General features: G+C 40.0%; 2 long non-coding RNA genes across 2 annotated transcripts in view; one reads left to right on the forward strand and one right to left on the reverse strand.

Moving 5' to 3' along the window:
- The window catches only part of LOC126061511 (uncharacterized), an 18,576-nt gene extending 3,442 nt beyond the window's left edge, over window positions 1-15,134 (forward strand). Inside the window, exons 2-3 of the long non-coding RNA XR_007513816.1 lie at window positions 71-2,826; window positions 14,632-15,134. This is a non-coding gene — a long non-coding RNA (uncharacterized LOC126061511). The remainder of the gene's footprint in view (window positions 1-70; window positions 2,827-14,631) is intronic.
- LOC126061513 (uncharacterized) overlaps window positions 4,561-20,743 on the reverse strand; it is a 52,950-nt gene continuing 36,767 nt past the window's right edge. The window contains exons 3-4 of the long non-coding RNA XR_007513818.1: window positions 4,741-4,833; window positions 4,561-4,633 (exon numbers count right to left, since the gene is read on the reverse strand). This is a non-coding gene — a long non-coding RNA (uncharacterized LOC126061513). The remainder of the gene's footprint in view (window positions 4,634-4,740; window positions 4,834-20,743) is intronic.

Below are 20,743 nucleotides of genomic sequence, written 5' to 3' on the forward strand. Positions count from 1 at the left end.
ATTATTTATAATTATTGACACTTTCTACTTTTTCTATAATGAAAATATTTTACTTTTTTATTTTAAAAAGATATCCGAGGTAGATGGTGGCAAAAATGGCTGCAAATATTCCTACAATTCCTGCACACATTCTCCTCTGCAATGTGACTGCCAGGGCTAATTATCCAATAGGCAAGGTAAGCACAGTGATTACCTTGCTTACCAGATCATCTGTAGTGAACAATTTCACATTTATTCACCTCATCAAAGATTCTGCTTCTAGGTATGGCTGGCATCTGTCTCTCTCCCAACCCCACAGCACCTTCCTACAGAATCAAAGTTTCTTTTCAAATTAACAATTCCTGAGAGGGATGGATGACCCAGTAAGCAAGGTAAGCACAGGCTTACTTGGGCTTACTTACTAATCTGTAGCAAACAATTTCACATGTTTTTCACTGTGTCAAAGATGTTGTGAAACCCATGTGAATTTGTTCACTACAGATTAGTAAGAAGCACAAGTAAGCTCATGCTTACCTTGCTTATTGGGTAATATGCCTTTGATGACTGCTCTTTCTTCCATGAAAAGATGGAGCTTATTTCCCCAGCCCCTGAACCTGGTCTGGCCTTGTGACTTGCTGTGACCAATGGAATGTGGCAGCAGTAATACTGCGTACCTTTTAGGCTAGGTCATAGGAAGGCTTGCAACTTCCACTTTACTCCACTGAAATGCTGCCCTGAAAGTGCCACGTAAGGAAATTGGTCTAGCCTACTAGAGGATTAGAGACCACATAGAGGAGAATCAAGATTCCCCAACCAACAACTAGGAATCCAGCCCAGCCAACGCTGCAGCTGAATGCAGCCATATGAGTGACCCTAGGTGAGGACAGCTGACAAACTAGCCCATCAGCCCAAAGATTTATGAGAGATAATAAAGCATTATTGTTTTAAGCCATTAAGTTCTGAAGTGGTTTGCTACTCAGAAATGGTTCATTGAAACAACATCATAAATGTTAATTTTTGAAAAGGAAGTCAGAGGCTGGTCATGGTTGTCAATCTAGCTTCTGAGAAGGTTGAAAACATGACCTCACTTATTTAGATGGAAGCTCTATGGCTGCCGTGGTATAGTTCAAGTTTTGGAAAAATGCCTGGTGAAGAGACTTCAGTGGTCTGTAATAGGTCAACGAAGAGGTACCAGTATGTGTTTTTGTATGTTGTGTGGTTTTTCCTCATCAAAAGAGCCCAATTTCTCCAAAATATCTGCAGATTTCTCAAAACTGCTCCCCAGCTAGCTGGCAGTAGAGTTCTTGGATCCTACATCCTATTGGCACTGTGAAAGGGAGGGCTTGGCAGTGTACTCAAGTCTCTTTCAGAGCTTTCTTACCCAGTGGCACCTTGAGGGGTAAAGAAAAAGGAGGGCTTCCAACGGTTTTTAAGATATTCCCAAAATCCTTATTTTGTTCTCAGAGAAATAAGAAATTTCTCAAGAATACTAGGCAAAAACAGTACAGAAATCTTCTCTGTTAACTCTCTCCCCTGTAGTGTGTATGGAGAGATTCCCAAGATACTCTCCCAATCCCTGTCCCATAAGTGATCTACCTATCACTACAGGAATGAAAACCTGAAGGTAAGGTCCCTGAGTCTGTGTTTCAGGTGCCAGTCTGAGTTTAACATCAGAGTGTTAACACTACTAGGTGCCTTGGAGTAATCTAATTCTACCCATTCATTCAAAAGACAACCAACCTAAGCTAAGTGGACCGTTGTGGCTTACCCAAGGTCACAAATGAGAAATCTGTAGGTGCAGAACTGGGAGTAGAATCCACAGGTGGGTGAAAAATTAACTTTACCCAAAGAATTTGGCCTTTGTCCCTGATTCCTGGGATGGGACCTCTAAACCTTTGGTATTTTCCAAGCAATTGAAATTGTCTTTGCTTTTCATGGGCTCCTCCCACCATCCCCGCACCTGAGAGTTTATGCTAAAAAGATAACTCGGGATGGAACTGGCCACCCAGAAAAGATACTCCTCTGTAATAATAGCTGGAGCTCTAGGCAGATTGAGTTCAGTTACACGGCCAGTGATTCCATCAATCATGTGTACTTAATGAAACCCCAATAAAAGCTTCGGACACAGAAGCCCTGAACTGCCCAGGGTTAGGGCAGATTTCACAGGTTAAGGGCACAGTCCTCTACCAGACTGTCCTCACTTCAGATACTAGCCACAAATTTGGGGTTTCCAGGCCATCTGCAATTCTGAACAACTGGCTACAAATTCATGGATTCTCACTAGCCTCTCAGGTTTTACAATTTACTAGAATGACTCATAGAATGCCCAAAAGTGCTGTACTTACAACTAGAACTTTATTATAGCAACAAGTACACAGAAGAACAGATGTATAGGGCAAGGTCTGAGAGGGTTCTAAATGCAAACTTCCATGTCCCCTCCCTGTGGGATCATGATACATCACTCTCAGAGCTGAGGAAGAACTCACATTTCACCAGGTCTCTCTACTCCACTGCAGTGTGCTTCCTACAACGTTGCCTCTCTTCTTTAAGCCCAGGTGAAATCTGAGAGGAGAAAAGAGACACTATCTTTGCTAATTTCGGGTATATTCCACATTTCAGTAGGATCGTTGGCCATAAAAGAGCTAAGTTAAGGAAGATATGCATCCAAAAATGTTTTATGCAATGTCATAATTACAAGCATGAAATAAAACAGCAAGCTGGATGCAAGACTGCCTGAGACCACTGGTGAATGGAGGCTGCACAGTTTCACGGATTGGGCTCTCCTCAACAAAACTGCTTCAAAGCAGATGTCTGATGATGGATGTTGACTCTCTCCTCTCCCACTGGGTAATTGATATTTTTTTATAAAACTAAACAGGAGCATGTAGGGCTTGGGGAAAAGAATTCTGACAACTGCCAGTTTCAATATTCAATTTTTTTTTTTTTGCAGTTCATTTCCTCTAAGCATACTCCTCACGAATATTACATTCATTAACATATTTCTCTGTAGTCAGTCTCCATTATTATTATTTTGTCTCTTCCATGCCAAGCCCTGGCCAAGACCCCAGAGCTGGGCACAGGGCTTCACAGATGTGTTAGCCAATATAAGGACTATGATGTATCACCATGTGCACAAACTTGGGAGATGTGCCCATAAAGCAGAGTCTAGCAGCTATTTCTCTTCTGAGGGCCCCTCCCCTGCTCTGCTGCACTTCTTCACGGTAGTAAGAATTTCCAGGACAGAATTAGGGAAGAATTTAAACCATGGACCCTCTCTGAAGCTTTCTGACACCACCAAAGACATCTGGGTTGTGACCTCAGCATTCTCTATGGCATCTAGCTTGGCATGGGGCTCCACGATGTCTGGGCTTTCATTAGTTGTGACAGCCTCTGATTCTTGCTGGCCTCTGAGTTCTCATTTACCTCATTCTTCTGCCAGCAAAATGATAGGTAACAACTTTACAAATTTGGCATGGGTCCAGAATATTTTAGGGGGCTGTCATCTTTTGTTGGCATGAAACCCTGCCCAACTGCTCTTTGTGGGGTCTGGCCTGCAAGTCTGGTGCTATGACTGGAAGCCTGGAAGGTGACTTTGACCTTTACTTTTGGAAGGAATTAAGGCCAAGGGGCAAGTATGGCACTTGGGCCAGGAGCTAGAGTTGTTGTTGAACAGACCCTGGGACCAAGCAAGTGGTAAAGGCAAGGCTAGGGGTAAAGGGAGGGGTCTAATAATACAAAGGCTGCAACTTTGGCTATAAAGAGTTTGACCTGCACAATGTTTTATAATAATTTAAATTAGTTGCTAACATTTAAAAATCAGGGTATTTCACATTCAAATCCAGGTTTCTATCTTCTCTTGAAGGTTATAAGATTTTAACTCAGGCAAGGGAAGTGCTATTTCATTTGGCACTTTCTCTTCAACAACTTTACTCATCCCAGAAGAAATGCTCATTTCAGGTTTGCATGCCTTAGTGCTCACTTTCCATTTTTTTCACAAAGCATGGGACAGAGCTCAAGGGACACATGCTATCCTCTCTTTTGTGTTTTCCTCCCTAGAATTTAAATTAAGAACTGGTACTTGAGAAAAGGAGAATTCTATCTGCTGCTGTCTCTACTCCTTGGTTCAATTTTTTGCTCCCCAAATCCTTCCTCCAAATCACCCTTGGGCCTATTCTTGGAGGAGAAATAATGTCTGAAAGCCCATACTTTAACCTAGTGTCACCATTTTAAGGAATTAAAACAGGTTTTCCAAACAGTTTTTAGAAAAAGGACAGCTTTTTAACATCATTTGGAATCCCATGATAGTTGCCATACTTTTTAGCATCAATTAAGAAAAAATTTCAGAGGCGGGGCCCAAGATGGCAGAGTAGTCAGATGCTTCCTGTGATCTCTCGTACAACAAAGACCTGAAAAAACAAGTGAATCGATTATGTATGACAACCTAGAAGCCCTGCACATAGAAGGCAAAGTTGAGGAATCAGACTGAGTGGCAAGAGGAGGGGGAAATGGTTCAGAAGACGCAAGGAGTTGCCAGAACTGACCTGACAGGGACTGCAGGCTGATTGCGCTGGCACGAGTGCAGTGACAGGCACGCTGTGGTTGGGATGCACTTTCCACATCGGGAGAGAACGAGCAATGGAGGGTCTGCTCAACCCTCCAGAACAAACAAGAAGCAACCCTCAATTGGCAAAAGATAAGTACCTGCATTTAACCTACCAAGATCCAAAATACCCATTTGGGAAAAACCTCTCTTCCACTTACTTGCTCCCTTCCTGCTCTGTACTGAGTCCCAGCTGGCTGCATCCCCTGGGCAGGAAGAAGGACTCTGCACTCAGCCTCAGCCATTCTCCTGGCCTTAAAAAAAAAAAGAGGGAAAAAATTAACAAACAAGAGAAAATAATCTACCCTTCCCTATGCCAGGAACTCAGGGCAGAAACAGCTCCTTTGACTAGCCATAAAAGGTCCACAGACTTTGAATGCCTTTCACCTCTGCATAGACCTGTGTGGGCCCATTTCAACAGTGTAGGCCCTCATTAGCACAGTACAACAGGGTATATACCTGAAGTTTAACTTCAACTGTTTCAGCTACATGGTGGTGGGGAGGTAGGTTTGCGACATTTGACACTTCTCTGCCTATTAAGCACATCAGGGGCCTGAAGACTGCTGGCTCCAACCACGACACCTAGCCACCCATGACACTGGCCCAAGAATAAGTGGTGCCTCCCAGTTGTTACAGCCAACAGCACCGGGTGCTCATAGTCCAGCTACAAAACTCACCCACCTACACGCTGTAGGGAACACGGACACACTTTCCTCACAGACACTCAGGGGTAGTTGTCGGCACACTGCCTTGCTCAGTGCATGACCCCCTACTGCAGCCAGAAATCTGTGCCTACACCAATCACCCCTGCTCATCTAGGACTGTAGGTGAGAGCCTGCACTACACACTTGGTGACTACCTGGACACCTGAGCTCAATCCATACAAGACAGGTGGACAGATTCCTGGGCTCATATACCTAGTAACAGCACTAACCACTTGGTGACAGGATGTTAGAGCTTCAAAGGTGCCAATAATCAAACTGACTCACTCAAGCAGCCTATTTGGGCATATCAAAACAAAACAAACAGGAAGCTAGGACACAGTAAGCAAACATAAAATAAATAAATACGATAACTTATTGATGGCTCAGAGACAGCAGTCAATATCAAATCACATAAAGGGGCAGACCAAGATGGCTTCAGCAAGTTCCCAGAAGAAAGAGTCAAGAAATCTTCCAGGTGCAGATAACTTCCTGGAATTATCAGAGGAAGAATACAAAAGATTAATATACAGAACTCTTCAAAAATCAGGAAGGAGATCAGACAAAATGAAGAACAAGCCAAGCAGCACACAGACAAAGCATTAGAAGAACTTAAACAGATTAGACAAGAGCATAATGACAAATTTAATAAAAAAAAAAAAAAAATGCAAGAATCCATAGAGAGAGAGCAAACAAAAATCCAGGAGATTAACAATAAAATTTCTGAATTAAACAATTCAATAGAAAGTCATAAGAGCAGAATTGAGGGAGTGGAAGTCAGAATTAGTGAGATTGAAGATAAAGCACTTGGCACCAACATATTTGAGGAAAAATCAGGTAAAATAATTTTAAAAAATGAAGAAACCCTAAGGATTATGTGGGAGCCTATCAAGAGGAATAACCTTTGAGTGACTGGAGTGCCAGAATGGCAGGGGTGGGAGGGTGGGGTGGGGTAGGGAGGATAACAGAAAATACAGAGAGAATTGTTGAAGATTTATTGGCAGAAAACTTCCCTGACTTCATGAAATATACAAAGATATACCCAAGATGTTCATTGAACCCCACACAAGGTAGATCCCAAAAGAAAGTCACTAAGACATATTTGTATCAAATTTGCCAAAAATAAAGATAAAGAGAGAATTTTAAGAGTGGCTAGGGATAAATGAAAAGTCACCTACAAACAGAGTCAATAAGACTAAGCTTGGACTACTGAGCAGAAACCATGCAGGCAAGAAGCCTTGAAGGAAAAAAATTGCCAACCAAAAATTACATATCTAGCAAAACTGCCTCTCAAATATGATGGTGAAATTAGGGCATTTCTATATAAACAGAAATTTAGGGAATCTGTAAAAACTAAACCAAAATTACAAGATATACTAAAGGGAGTCCTCTGGTTAGAAAGTTAATAACATCAGATAACAACCAAAAACTACAACACAGGACAAAGCAACCAGATAGCAACCCAGATAGGGAAATCAAAAAATAAATCAAAGCTAAAATGCTCAAAACAGGGACACAGAGACATCATTATATAAAAGATGACAACATTGAAATGAAAAAGAGGGACTAAAAAATATAGTCATAGATCTTTGATATGGAGAGAAATCAAGACAGTATAAAGAAATAAAAGATTGGATTAAACTTAGAAAAATAGGGGTAAATATTCAGGTAACCACAAAGAAAACTAACACTCCTACACATCATAATAAAAAAAAGAAAATCATAAAGATTCAGCAAATACAAAATCAACAACAATGAAAAAGAAGAAAAGAACATAATATAGAAAAATGACTCAGCACAGAAAATTAACTGTCCAATGACACAAAGAAAAGACATCAAAATGACAGCAATAAATTCTTACCTATCAATAATTATGATGAATGTAAATGGACTAAATGCAGCAATAAAGAGACAGAGAGTGGCAGAATGGATTAAGAAAATGATCCACCTATATGCAGCCTATAAGAGACAAACCTTAGACTTAAAGACACAAGCTAAAACTCAAAGGATGGAAAAAAATATATCAAGCTAACAACAATCAAAAAGGAGTAGGAGTGGCAATATTAATTTCTGACAAAATGGACTTTGAAAAGTAAAATCCACCACAAAGAAAAAGGAATAACATTATATAATGATTAAAGGGTCAATACACTAGGAGGACATAACCATAATAAATTTTATGCACCCAATGACAGGGCTCCAAAATACATAAATCAAACCCTAACAGCATTGAAAAGAGAGATAGACAGCTCCACAATAATAGTACGAGACTTCAACACACTGCTTTCAGTGAAGGACAGAACACCCTGAAAGGAGCTCATAAATACATGGATGATCTAAATGCCTCAATCAACCAACTTGACCTCATAGATACATACAGAACACTCCACCAAACAACAACGAAGTATACTTTCTTTTCCAATGCACATGACACATTCTCCAGTCTAGACCCCATATTAGGCCATAAAGCAAGACTTAACAGAATCCAAAACATGGAAATATTGCAAAATATCTTTTCTGACCATAAAGCTATAAAAGTAGAAATCAATAAGAGAAAAAGCAGGGAAAAGAAATCAAACACTTGGAAACTGAACAATACCCTACTTAAAAAAGACTGGGTTATAGAAGAAATTAAGGATGGGGTAAAGAAATTCACAGAATCAAATGAAAATGAAAACATATCCTACCAGAAGCTTTGGGGCACAGCAAAAGCAGTGTTCAGAGGTCAATTTACAGCAATAAATGTGCACATCCAAAAAGAAGAAAGGGCCAAATCAAAGAATTAACCCTACAACCAGAACAAATAGAAAGAGATCAGGAAAAGAAACCCTCAGCAAGCAGAAGAAAGCAAATAATAAAAATTAAAGCAGAATTAAATGAAATAGAGAACAGAAAAACAATTGAAAGGGTTAACAAGACCAAAATCTGGTCCTTTGAAAAGATCAATAAAATCGATAAACCATTGGACAAACTGACAAAAGAAAAACAAGAGAGGAAGCAAATAACCCAAATAAGAAATGTGATGGACAATATCACGAAAGACCTAACTGAAATTAAATGAATCATAACAGAATACTATGAAAAATTGTACTGTAACAAATTTGAAAACCTAGAGGTAATGGGCAAATTTCAATAAATACACTACCTACCCAAACTAACACAAACAGAGGTAGAACAACTAAATAAACACATAACAAAAGAAGAGATTGAAAAGGTAAGTAAAAAACTCCCAACAAAAAAAGCCCTGGCCCTGATGGCTTCACTGGAGAATTCTACCAAACTTCAGAGAAGAGTTAACACCACTACTACTAAAGGTATTTCAGAGCATAGAAAAGGATGGAATACTCCCAAACTCATTCTATGAAGCCAGCATAACCCTGATACCAGAACCAGGTAAAGACACTACAAAAAAATAAAATTACAGACCTATATTCCTCATGAACTTAGACAGAAAAATCCTCAACAAAATTCTAGCCAATAGAATTCAACAACATATCAAAAAAACAATTCATCATGACCAAGTGGGATTCATACCATGTATGCAGAGATGGTTCAACATTAGAAAAACAATCAATGTAATCTGCCACATAAATAAAACAGAAGACAAGAACCACAGGATCTTATTGATTGATGCAGAAAAGGCATTTGACAAAGTCCAACACCCATTCATGATAAAAACTCTCAGCACAATAGGAGTAGAGGGGAAATTCCTCAACATAATAAAGGGCATTTATACAAAGCCAACAGCCAGCATCATCCTAAATGGAGAGAGCCTGAAAGCATTCCCCTTGAGAACAGGAACCAGACAAGGATGCCCTTTACCACTACTCTTACTCAACATTGTGCTGGGGTTCCTAGCCAGAGCAATTAGGCTAGATAAAGAAATAAAAGGCATCCAAATTGGTAAGGAAGGAGTAAAAGTATCTCTATTTGCAGATGATATGATCTTATACACAGAAAACCCCAAAGAATCCGCAGGAAAACTACTAGAACTAATAGAAAATTTCAGCAAAGTATCAGGATACAAGATAATCATACAAAAATAAGTTGGACTCCTCTACACCAACAAAGACAACATTGAAGAAGAAATCTCCAAATCAATACCATTTACAATAGTACTCAAGAGAATAAAATACTTAGGAATAAATCTACCCAGAGACATAAAAGACCTACACAAAGAAAACTGCAAGACACTACTTCAAGAAACCAGAAGACAGCTACATAAATGGAAAAACATACCTTGCTCATGAATAGGAAGACTCAATATTGTGAAAAATGTGTATTCTACCCAAAGCAATCTACAGATACAATGCAACCCCAATCCAAATTCCAATGGCATTTTTTTATGAGATAGGGAAATAAATCACCAACTTCATATGGAAAGGGAAAAGACCCCCGATAATAAAGCATTACTGAAGGAGAAGCACAAAGTGGGAGCCCTCATACTACCTGATTTTGGAACCTATTATACTGCCACAGTAGTCAAAACAGGCTGATACTGGTACAACAACAGGTACACAGGCCAATGGAACAGAATTGAGAATCCAGGCATGGTTTTTTTTTTTTTTTTTTTTTTTTTATGAACAGCTGATATTTGACAAAGGCCCAAAGTCTGTTAAATGGAAAAAAGACAGTCTCTTTAACAAATGGTGCTGACATAACTGGATATTCATCTGCAAAAAAATGAAACAAGACCCATACCTCACACCATGCACAAAAACTAACTCCAAATGGATCAAAGGCCTAAAAACAAAATCTAAAATGATAAAGACCATGGAAAAAATAATAGGGACAACACCAGGAGTCTTAACACATGGCATAAACAGTATATAAAATATTACTAACAATGAACAAATACCAGAAAAGAAACTAGATAATTGGGAGCTCCTAAAAATCAAACACTTATGCTCATCCAAAGACTTCACCAAAAGAGTAAAAAGACAGCCTACAGACTTACAGACTGGGAAAAAAATTTTGGCTATGACAAATCCAATCAGCATCTAATCTCAAAAATCTACAAGTACTGCAAAACCTCAACAACAAAAAGAAAAATAACCCAATTAAAACATGGGCAAGGGATATGAACAGGCACTTCACCAAAGAAGGCATTCAGGCAGCTAACAGATATGTGAGGAATTGCTCATGATCATTAGCCATTAGAGAAATGCAAATCAAAACTACAATGAGATACCATCTCACTCCAACAAGGCTGGCATTAATCCAAAAAACACAAAATAATAAATGTTGGAGAGGTTGCAAAGAGACTGGAACGATTATATACTGCTGGTGGGAATGTAAAATGGCACAACCACTTTGGAAATTGATTTGGCACTTCCTTAGAAAGCTAGAAATAGAAGTACCAAAGGATTCAGCAATTCTACTCCTTGGAATATAAAAAAATATCCTAGAAAAACAAGAGCCTTCACACAAATAGATATATGCACACCCATGTTCACTGCAGCACTGTTTACAATAGCAAAAAACGTGGAAACTACCAAGGTGCCCATGAACAGATGAATGGATGAAAAAATTATGGTGTATTCACACAGTGGAATAATAACCAACCATAAAGAACAAGGATGAATCTGTAAAACATCTCATAACATGGAGGAACCTGGAAGGCATTACGTTGAGTGAAATTAGTCAGTAGCAAAAGTATGAGACCATTATTATAAGAACTCAAGAAAAGGTTTAAACATAGAAGAAAACATTCTTTGATGATTAGAAGGGTGGTGAGAGAGGGAGAGGAGCATTCACTGATTAGATAAAAAAAAAAAATAGTAGATAAGAATTATTTTAGGTGACAGGAAGGACAACACGCAATACAGGGGAAGTCAGCACAACTGCACTAATCCAAAAGCTAAGAAGTTTCCTGAATACAACAAAACACTTCTAGGGACAGAGTAGCAGGCGCGGGGGTCCAGGTGACATCTAGGTCAATTGGTATAACAAAGTATATTAAGAAAATGTTCTGCATCCCACTTTGGTGAGTGGCATCTGGGTTTTTACAAGCCAGCAAGTAGCCATGTAAGATGTATCAATTGGTCTCAACCTACCTGGAGCAAAGGAGAATGAAGAATACCAAACACACAAGGAAAATATGAGCCCAAGAGACAGAAAGGGCCACATAAACCAGAGACTCCATCAGCCTGAGACTGGAAGAACTAGATGGTGCCTGGCTACCACCAATGGCTGCCCTGACAGGGAACATAACAGAGTCCCTGATGCAACAGGAGAGAAGAGGGATGCAGACCTCAAATTGTCATAAAAAGACCAGATTTAATGTTCTGACTGAGACTGGAGGCACCTCAGAGGTCACAGCCACCGGAATTTTTGTTAGCCCAAAACTAAAACCATTTCTGAAGCTAACTCTTCAAACAAAGATTGGACAGGGTTGTAAGACATGAAATGATACTGGTGAGGAGTGTGCTTCTTAGCTGAAGCAGACATATGAGACTGTGTGGACAGTTTCTGTCTGGAGGCGAGATGATAAGGCAGAGGGGGACAGGAGCTGGTTGAATGGACATGGGAAATACAGGGTGGAGAGGAGGAGTGTGCTGTCACATTGTAGGGAGAGCAACTAGGGTCACATAACAATGTGTGTATAAGTTTTTGTATGAGAAACTGACTTGAATTGTAAACATCCACTTAAAAAGCACAACAAAAAAAATCATGTATTTATTACAACAAATGTGTTTGAGTGTCTATTAAGGGGCCAGGCATTGGGCTATCCACAAAACAAACTAGTTGCTGCCATCAAGAAGTTTACAGGTCTGTTGTTGTTGTGAGTTGCCGTCGAGTTGAGTCAATTTCCACTCATAGAGAACCCATGTGACATATTTACCATGTATTAATTTTTAGGATGGAAAAGTAGAGGGAGATCTCTTCTGGGGAGGGGGCATTTACATGATTTGAAGATAAGTAGAACTTCACTGGGTGTGAGGATGGTAAGGAGGAAGGCCTGGTACGGGAAGCAGCACCTCGCACCTTCCCCTGATAGGCTTCTAAGCTGGGGTGGGAGGGAAACGCTTCGCTTAGTAGGACTGGACTGGATAGGAAACAGAGGGCTTAGAGGGATTTTTACATGCCAGAGCAAAGCACCTGCTTGATTGTTTCTAGAGTCCTTGAAAAACTATGGGACCTGTCTGAGATCCCACAGAAGAGCAGAGGAAGAGCACATCCAAAAAAAGCAGGTTTGAAGGACTGTGGAGAAAGACTACAATTGTGTGTGTGTGTGTGTGTGTGTGTGTGTGTGTTGGGTAGGAGAGTAATCCTTGGAGCAAAATCTGCTCACAGAGGAGGCTGTGTGTGCATGGCTCGCTCAGATTTCCAAGTGTGGCCCCTGGGGCCCTCAGTCTATTACACTCCTTGTAGTTGCAGGTCTGTAAGGGTCCTCCTTGGTGCCATACACGTAAATATGTGCATTTTATTTATTTGGGCTCTAGATAAGACCTTAAGCTTCTTGGGAAACAGGCTCCCTTGGGGTAAGTCTGAGGCATCCCATAACTCACCGTAGCTCAGAGACTTAGATGGAGTGGAAAGATTGAAGCAGAGTGTGGTATCTCACTGTCCTCACACTTGTCCCTTTCGGCTTCCTATCTGCCTAATCTGTCTACACATTCTCCTCTCCTCCTGTAAATGGCTCTCATTTTCAGCATATCAAATTCACAAAAACTTTGAAAAGTAAAAACATTTCCTGATTTTCCTTTTTCTGACATCCTTTTTCATCCTCCTCCACCCACCCCAATTCTACAATTCTTTTTTCCTTCCCAGTTTCTAGTCTTGAATAACCCCCGTGCCTTTCTTCTCTCCTTCTCTCTCCACCCTTCCCTCCCCTCCTCACCCTTCTCTCTTCTCACTGCTAATTTGTCACACCCCCGTGATAACTGCCCTAAATCCCCTGCATTATCCTTATATCCCCAAGTAACCGTGTGGATCCTGTCTCAGAAGATGGCGTCACTTCCTGCTGTCCCAGCTGTGAGACGGGAGTCCCTTGTTTTCTTGGTTTCCTCGGTCTCTCAGATGGGGAAATAGTGCACAGGCTGTGGTGAGGATTGCACTGACCCTGTGCAGGATGAGGATGTCAGCTGGCATGAAGCCTTTAGTGAACGTTAGTATTACATCTATTTATAAATTCTGTTATTGTACTATTATCCTCTTTCAAATCTCATTCGAGTAAGCCAAGAATTGGTTGATAGGCTGTTAGGGCTGAAAGGGCTGCTTTTCTATATGAAGAACAAACTGCTGTGCATTGTCAAGGTGCTTAGCTTCTGTATCTGCAAGATGGAGCCTCAGAATTTTATCGTATTCTACTTAGCCTCTGAGGATGACATAGTTAACAAATTACACCCAAATGGGTACCCAAATAATAACCTCGTGCCCAAACATATTCTTTATCTCCACAAAGTATTGTTCTAGCGAAAGATTCTTGGTCTTTACGTTCATGTGGTATAGATACCAGGAGAGTCTGGTCACACATTTAACTCTTCTCTTTCTTCTACACTAGCACACTGTTTGCTTAGTCAGTGTTGGAAACGACAGCCAGCAAGCTGATTGCTACTTCAGTTTTTCTGGCATCGATCTAGTCACCTTGGAAATGAGGTTAATCCAGCAGCTGCTCCCTATGGGGCAGTTCTACTCTGTCCTGTATGGTCGCTATGAGTTAGAATCTACTCAATGGCAACGGGTTTTTTTTGTTTGTCTGTTTCACTAAAACCAGTCTTTCCTTGGTTAGTCCTATTCCCCCTTCTCTAAGGCAAATATTTTTTTATACTTGGAGATTTCTCACTGTTGGAAGTAATGGATAGCTAATGGAGAAGGGAAAGATAGAGAGTCATTTACATCCTTCTCACTCTGCTTCCTGGTTTTATATTTACACATAGAATTTGGGCTCACATGCTTTGTTCTATCCAAAGTCTTGACTCTGCAGCCAGAGATGATATCCGTTAATGTTTATTAACATCTTTATCCTCCCTGACCTCGGGGGGAGGCATAAGGAAATGTTCTCTGAAAAATTAATAGTTGCTATGTTATGTATCAGGTGGGGGCATCCAGGCAAGCAACTCTGAGTGTGTAACCTTTGGAATGGAGGTTCTTTTTTCATAATGTATTGTGATAAAAGTTTAATGAGACACTTGAATAGAAATATGTAAAGGTTTGTTTTGAATGCAGAAGCAGGACAGGAAAATTAGCAGAAAATTTGTGTCACAAAAGGGGAACAACACTGCTTGGTATGGAAAATAAACTGGCAGAATATTTTATTTGCTGGCATAAACATTTTTCCACTGCTATCTCAGTTCTTAGAAAATAAAATAATGAACTATTTATGCTGAATATGTATTGTGTTTTAAGTTTCCACCAGGACAGGACTTGTTGAGAGAAACTGCCACGGACAAAGATATGGCAAGAAAACCCCCTTCTGCAGCAATGCCTGCAGAGACTGAAGAAGATGGCTCCAGGTTGGTTTCCAGGGATTTCTCCTCTTTCAACTGCTAGAAAGCCTTTTTCTGATCCCTTAAAAGGAATGAACATTAGGAAAACATCTGAATATCAAGCTTAATGTCTGCCTTTTCCAGGAAAATATTTTGCCATTTCCTTCCTGATTGGGATATGGCCATCTATGCACCTCTCAACTAGGTGAATACCATATAGTCTTCTCTGAGAATTATCATTAAAATAATTATGGACTTGCAGAATCTGGAAAAAAAAAAAAGAAGGATGTTGAATGTTTAGGCCAAGACTCTACCTGAATTAACATTATCCACAATAGGATTTTTAGAAGATCTAAACACCCCGTCATATTTACCAAAGGGTTTGTACTACATTTCAACTTGTTCTAGAAGACCTTGGTCACATTACCATTTATAAACTTAAAAACCACTCTAACACTCAGCATAAAGATGAAGATTTATTGTTTCTTATGGTAAACTGGTAATATTTGCATACTGTATAATTGCATTTAAGTAAATCATATTAGGATGGGTGTACAGCATTCCCAGAAGATGGTTGTCACATATTTAAAAAAATAGAATATGTAATGCTTACAAAGTACCTCTAAAAATCCTTTCTTCATCCAAAACTATGACTGGTTACAGTTTAATGCTGTTTCTAGATCAGTCCTGTCCAATAGACCTATCTGAGATGGAAATGTTCAATAATATCTGCACTATTCAATATGACAATTCATAAGGTTTTCACTGGCTAATGCTTTTCAGAAGTAGACTGCCAGGTCTTTCTTCCTAGTCTGTCTTAGTCTGGAAGATCAGCTGAAACCTGTCCTCCATGGGAGACCCTGCTGGTATCTGAATACCAGTGGCATAGCTTCCAGCATCACAGCAACATGAAAGCCCCCACAGTACAACAAACTGACAGACCTGAGCTGCCTCCTTAAAGTAGAGTCGACCTTAATGACGTGGATGCAGTAAAGCTTTCGGGACCTTCATTTGCTGATGTGCCACAACTCAAAATGAGGAGAAACAGCTGCAAACATCCATTAATAATCGGAACCTGGAATGTATGAAATATGAATCCAGGAAAATTGGAAATCCTCAAAAACGAAATGGAATGTGTAAACGTTGATATCCTAGGCATTAGTGAGCTGAAATGGATTGGTATTGGCCATTTTGAATCGGTCAATCATATAGTCTACTATGCTGGGAGTGACAACTTGAAGAGGAATGGCGTTGCATACTTCATCAAAAAGAACGTCTCAAGATCTATCCTGAAGTACAATGCTGTCAGTGATAGGATAATATCCATACACCTACAAAGAAGACCAGTTAATACGACTATTATTCAAATTTATGTACCAACCACTAGGGCCAAAGATGAAGAAACAGGAGATTTTTATCACCTGCTGCAGTCTAATATTGTTCGAACATGCAATCAAGATGCATTGATAACTACTAGCAATTGGAATGTGAAAGTTGGAAACAAAGAAGAAGGATCAGTAGTTGGAAAATATGGCCTTGGTGATAGAAACAATGCCGGAGATCAAATGATAGAATTTTGCAAGACCAATGACTTCTTCATTGCAAATACCTTCTTTCACCAACATAAATGGCAACTATACACATGGACCTCGCCAGATGGAACACACAGAAATCAAATTGACTACTTCTGTGGAGAGAGACAATGGAACAGCTCGATATCATCAGTCAGAACAAGGCCAGGGGCCTACAGTGGAACAGACTATCAATTGCTCCTGTGCAAGTTCAAGCTGAAAGTGAAGAAAATCAGAACAAGTCCACGAGAGCCAAAATATGACCTTGAGTACATCCCACCTGAATTTAGAGACTGTCTGAAGAATAGATTTGACATATAGAACACTAGTAACTGAAGACCAGATGAGCTATGGAATGACATCAAGGACATCTTCCATGAAGATAGCAAGAGGTCATTGAAAAGACAGGAAACAAAGAAAAGACCAAGACGGATGTCAGAGGAGACTCTGAAACTTGCTCTTGAACGTGAAGCAGCTAAAGCAAAAGGAAGAATTGATGAAGTAAAAGAACTGAACAGAAGATTTCAAAGGGTGTCTTGAAAAGACAAAGTAAAGTATTATAATGGCATGTGCAAAGAACTGGAGATGGAAAACCAAAAGGGAAGAACACGCTTGGTGTTTTTCACGCTGAAAGAACTGAAGAAAAACTTCAAGCCTCGAGTTGCAATAGTGAAGGATTCCATGGGGAAAATATTAAACGACGCAGGAAGCTTCAAAAGAAGATGGAAGGAATACACAGAGTCACTATACCAAAAAGAATTAGTTGATACTCAACCATTTCCAAGAGGTGGCATATGATCAGGAACCAATGGTACTGAAAGAAGAAGTCCAAGCTGCTCTGAAGGCATTGGCGAAAAACAAGGCTCCAGAACTTGATGGAATATCAATTGAGATGTTTCAACAAACAGATGCAGTGCTGGAGGTGCTCACTCATCTATGCCAAGAAATATGGAAGAGAGCTTCCTGGCCAACTGACTGTTAGAGATCCATATTTATGCCTATTTCCAAGAAAGGTGATCCAACCGAATGTGGAAATTATACAACAATATCATTAATGCTACACACAAGCAAAATTTTGCTGAAGATCATTCAAAAATGGCTGCAGCAGTATATCGACAGGGAACTTAAAGAAATTCAGGCCAGTTTCAGAAGAGGAGGTGGAACTAGGGATATCATTGCTGATATCAGATGGATCCTGGCTGAAAGCAGAGAATACCAGAAAGATGTTTACCTGTGTTCTATTGACTATGCAAAGGCATTCAACTGTGTGGATCGTAACAAATTATGGATAACATTGTGAAGAATGGGAATTCCAGAACACTTAACTGTGTTCATGGGGAATCTTTACATAGATCAAGAGGCAGTTGTTCTAACAGAACAAGGGAATACTGATTAGTGTAAGTCAGGAAAGGTGTGTCTTAAGGGTTGTATTCTTTCACCATACCTATTCAATCTGTATGCTGAGCAAATAATATGAGAAGCTGGACTCCATGAAGAAGAACGAGGCATCAGGATTGGAGGAAGACTTATTAACAGCCTGCGTTATGCAGATGACACAACCTTGCTTGCTGAAAGTGAAGAGGACTTAAAGCACTTACTAATGAAGATCAAAGACCATAGCCTTCAGTATGGATTACACCTCAACATAAAGAAAACAAAAATCCTTACAACTGGACCAATGAGCAACATCATGATAAATGGAGAAAAGATTGAAATTGTCAAGGATTTCATTTTACTTGGATCCAAAATCAACAGCCAGGGAAGCAGCAGTCAAGAAATCAAAAGATGCATTGCATTGGGTAAATCTGCTGCAAAGGACCTCTTAGAAGTGTTGAAAAGTAAAGATGTCACCCTGAAGACTAAGGTGCGCCTGACCTAAGCCATGGTATTTTCAATCACATCACATGCATGTGAAAGCTGGACAATGAATAAGGAAGACTGAAGAAGAATTGACGCCTTTGAATTGTGGTGTTGAGGAGGAATATTGAATATACCATGGACTGCCAAAAGAATGAATAAATTTGTCTTAGAAGAAGTACAACCAGAATGCTCCTCAGAGGCAAGGATGGCAAGACTGCTTCTTACATACTTTGGACATGTTATCAGGAGGGATTAGTCCTTGGAGAAGGACATCATGCTTGGTAGAGTACAGGGTCAGCGGAAAAGAGGAAGACCCTCAATGAGGTGGATTGACACAGTGGCTACAACAATGAGGTCAAGCATAACAAGGATTGTAAGGATGGCTCAGGACCAGGAAGTGTTTCGTTCTGTTGTGCATAGGGTAGCTATGATTCAGAACTGACTCGACGACACCGAACAACAACAACAACATTCAATATGAAATACGCTAATTCAGAAGTTAGGCAGCCTTGACTATCTGATGCATTTATTCATCAATGAAACATTTGTTCTGAGCCTAGTTTAGCCTAAATGATGTGGCTAGACAACGGAGATGCACTAGTGAACAAAAGACAACCCCTACCTGCAAGAAATGTGTGAGTTGATTGCTTACCAGACAATTAGAATAGTACAGTGCTGTGATGCAGGTGGTTATAGGGTGCTGAGGGAGAGTCTAGAGAGAAGCCTAACCAAACTGGGGAGAGCAGGATGGGGGGCTCAGAACTTGGAGTATGCTACATACTTTATCTCCAATTTTCACAATAATCGCAGCCCATTCTTATTTTATGATTGAGGAAACTTAGCCCCTTATGGACTTACCAAGACCATGTGAAATCTATGTAGTCAGGTAGCTTTACTTTCAAAAGTCATTCTACTGGATTCTAAACATGTCAAACAATATTTCCCCTTAGAAACTTTACAAAATCCCTTATTATTTATGTTTGTTGTGATAAAAATAAGGAAAAGACTTTCAAGTAAGATAAAAAAAACGCTGATGCGACTACCACTGTATTCTGTATTAAATTAAATCCATAAGGGTTAGTTAGTTAATGGTATATGCACGGGCATATAATCTGCCTTTGATTAAATTTTTAGTTTATGAGCCAAAAAATATAAAGTTCATAGAAGAAAAAATAGGATCAATGCTAGAGGCCCTAATACATGGCAATAACAGGATACAAACCGTAATTAACAACACACAGACTTCGGAAGATAAGCTAGATAACTGGGATCTTCTAAAAATTAATCACTATGGTCATCAAAAGACTTCACCAAAAGAGGAAAAAGAGAACCTGCAGACTGGGAGAAGGTTTTTAGCTATTATAAATCAGGGCGTGGGACTGGAAAAACACTAAGTTGACAGTAGACAAGTGGTAACTTTGGTGAAAGCTAAGACAGTACAGAGTACTGGGGAAACGGGCACAGCTTGTACAAGGCAAGGTCATGGAAGCTCCATAAAAACCCCAAACCAAACCCAATGCCATTGAGCCGATTTTGACTCCTAGCGACAGAGTAGAGCTGCCCTATAGGGTTTCCAAGAAGCACCTGGTGGACTTGAATTGCAAACCTTTTGATTAGCAGCCTTAGCTCTTAATCACTATGCCGCCAGGTTTTCTGGAAGTGCCATAGGCACATCCAAACTCCCTGAGGGACCGAATTGCTGGGCTGAGGGTTGTGGGGACCGTGGTCTCGGGGAACATCTAGCTCAACTGGCATAACAGAGTTTATAAAGAAATTGTTCTACATCCTACTTTGGTGAGTAGCGTCTGGGGTCTTAAAAGTCTGTGAGTGGCCATCTAAGATACAACACTGGTATCAACTCTTAGGGGGCAAGGGAAAATGAAGAAAACTAAAGGTACAAGGAAAAGGTTAGCCCAAAGGATTAAAAGACCACATCTACCACAGCTTCCACCCGACTGAGTGCAGTACAACTAGATGATGCCTGGCTACCAACCACTGATTGCTCTGACAAGGATCACAATAGGGGGTCCCAGACAGAGCTGGAAAAAAATGTAGAAAAAAATTCTAACTCAAAGAGAAAAATGAGACTTGCTGGCCTGACAGAAACTGAAGAAACCCTAAGAGTATGGCCCCTGGACACCCTTTCAGCTCAGTAATGAAGTCACTCCTGAGGTTCACCCTTCAGCCAAAGATTGGACAGGCCCATAAAACAAAATGAGACTAACGGGGTACACCAGCCCAGAAGCAAGGACTGGAAGGCAGGAGGGGTCAGCAAAGTTGGTAATAAGGAACCCAAGGTTGAAAAGGGAGAGTGTTGACATGTTGTGGGGTTGTTAACCAATGTCATAAAACAATACGTATACCAATTGCTTAATGAGAGGCTAGTTTGTTCTGTAAACGTTCATGTGAAGTACAATAAAAAAAAGAGAAAGAAATAATTCCTATTTTGTATACTCTTTTTGTGCATAGAAAAAGAATAGGAAAAAAATTCTAATTCACTTTCCATAACTAGGAATGATCCTCACAGCAAACTTGAAAATAATTGGTTTAGATGCAAAAGTCTAAATAAAAGATGAGCATACTTGTGGAGAAAAAAAAAAT

Source organism: Elephas maximus, chromosome 18, assembly GCF_024166365.1.
Source record: "Elephas maximus indicus isolate mEleMax1 chromosome 18, mEleMax1 primary haplotype, whole genome shotgun sequence".
NCBI lineage: Eukaryota > Metazoa > Chordata > Mammalia > Proboscidea > Elephantidae > Elephas > Elephas maximus.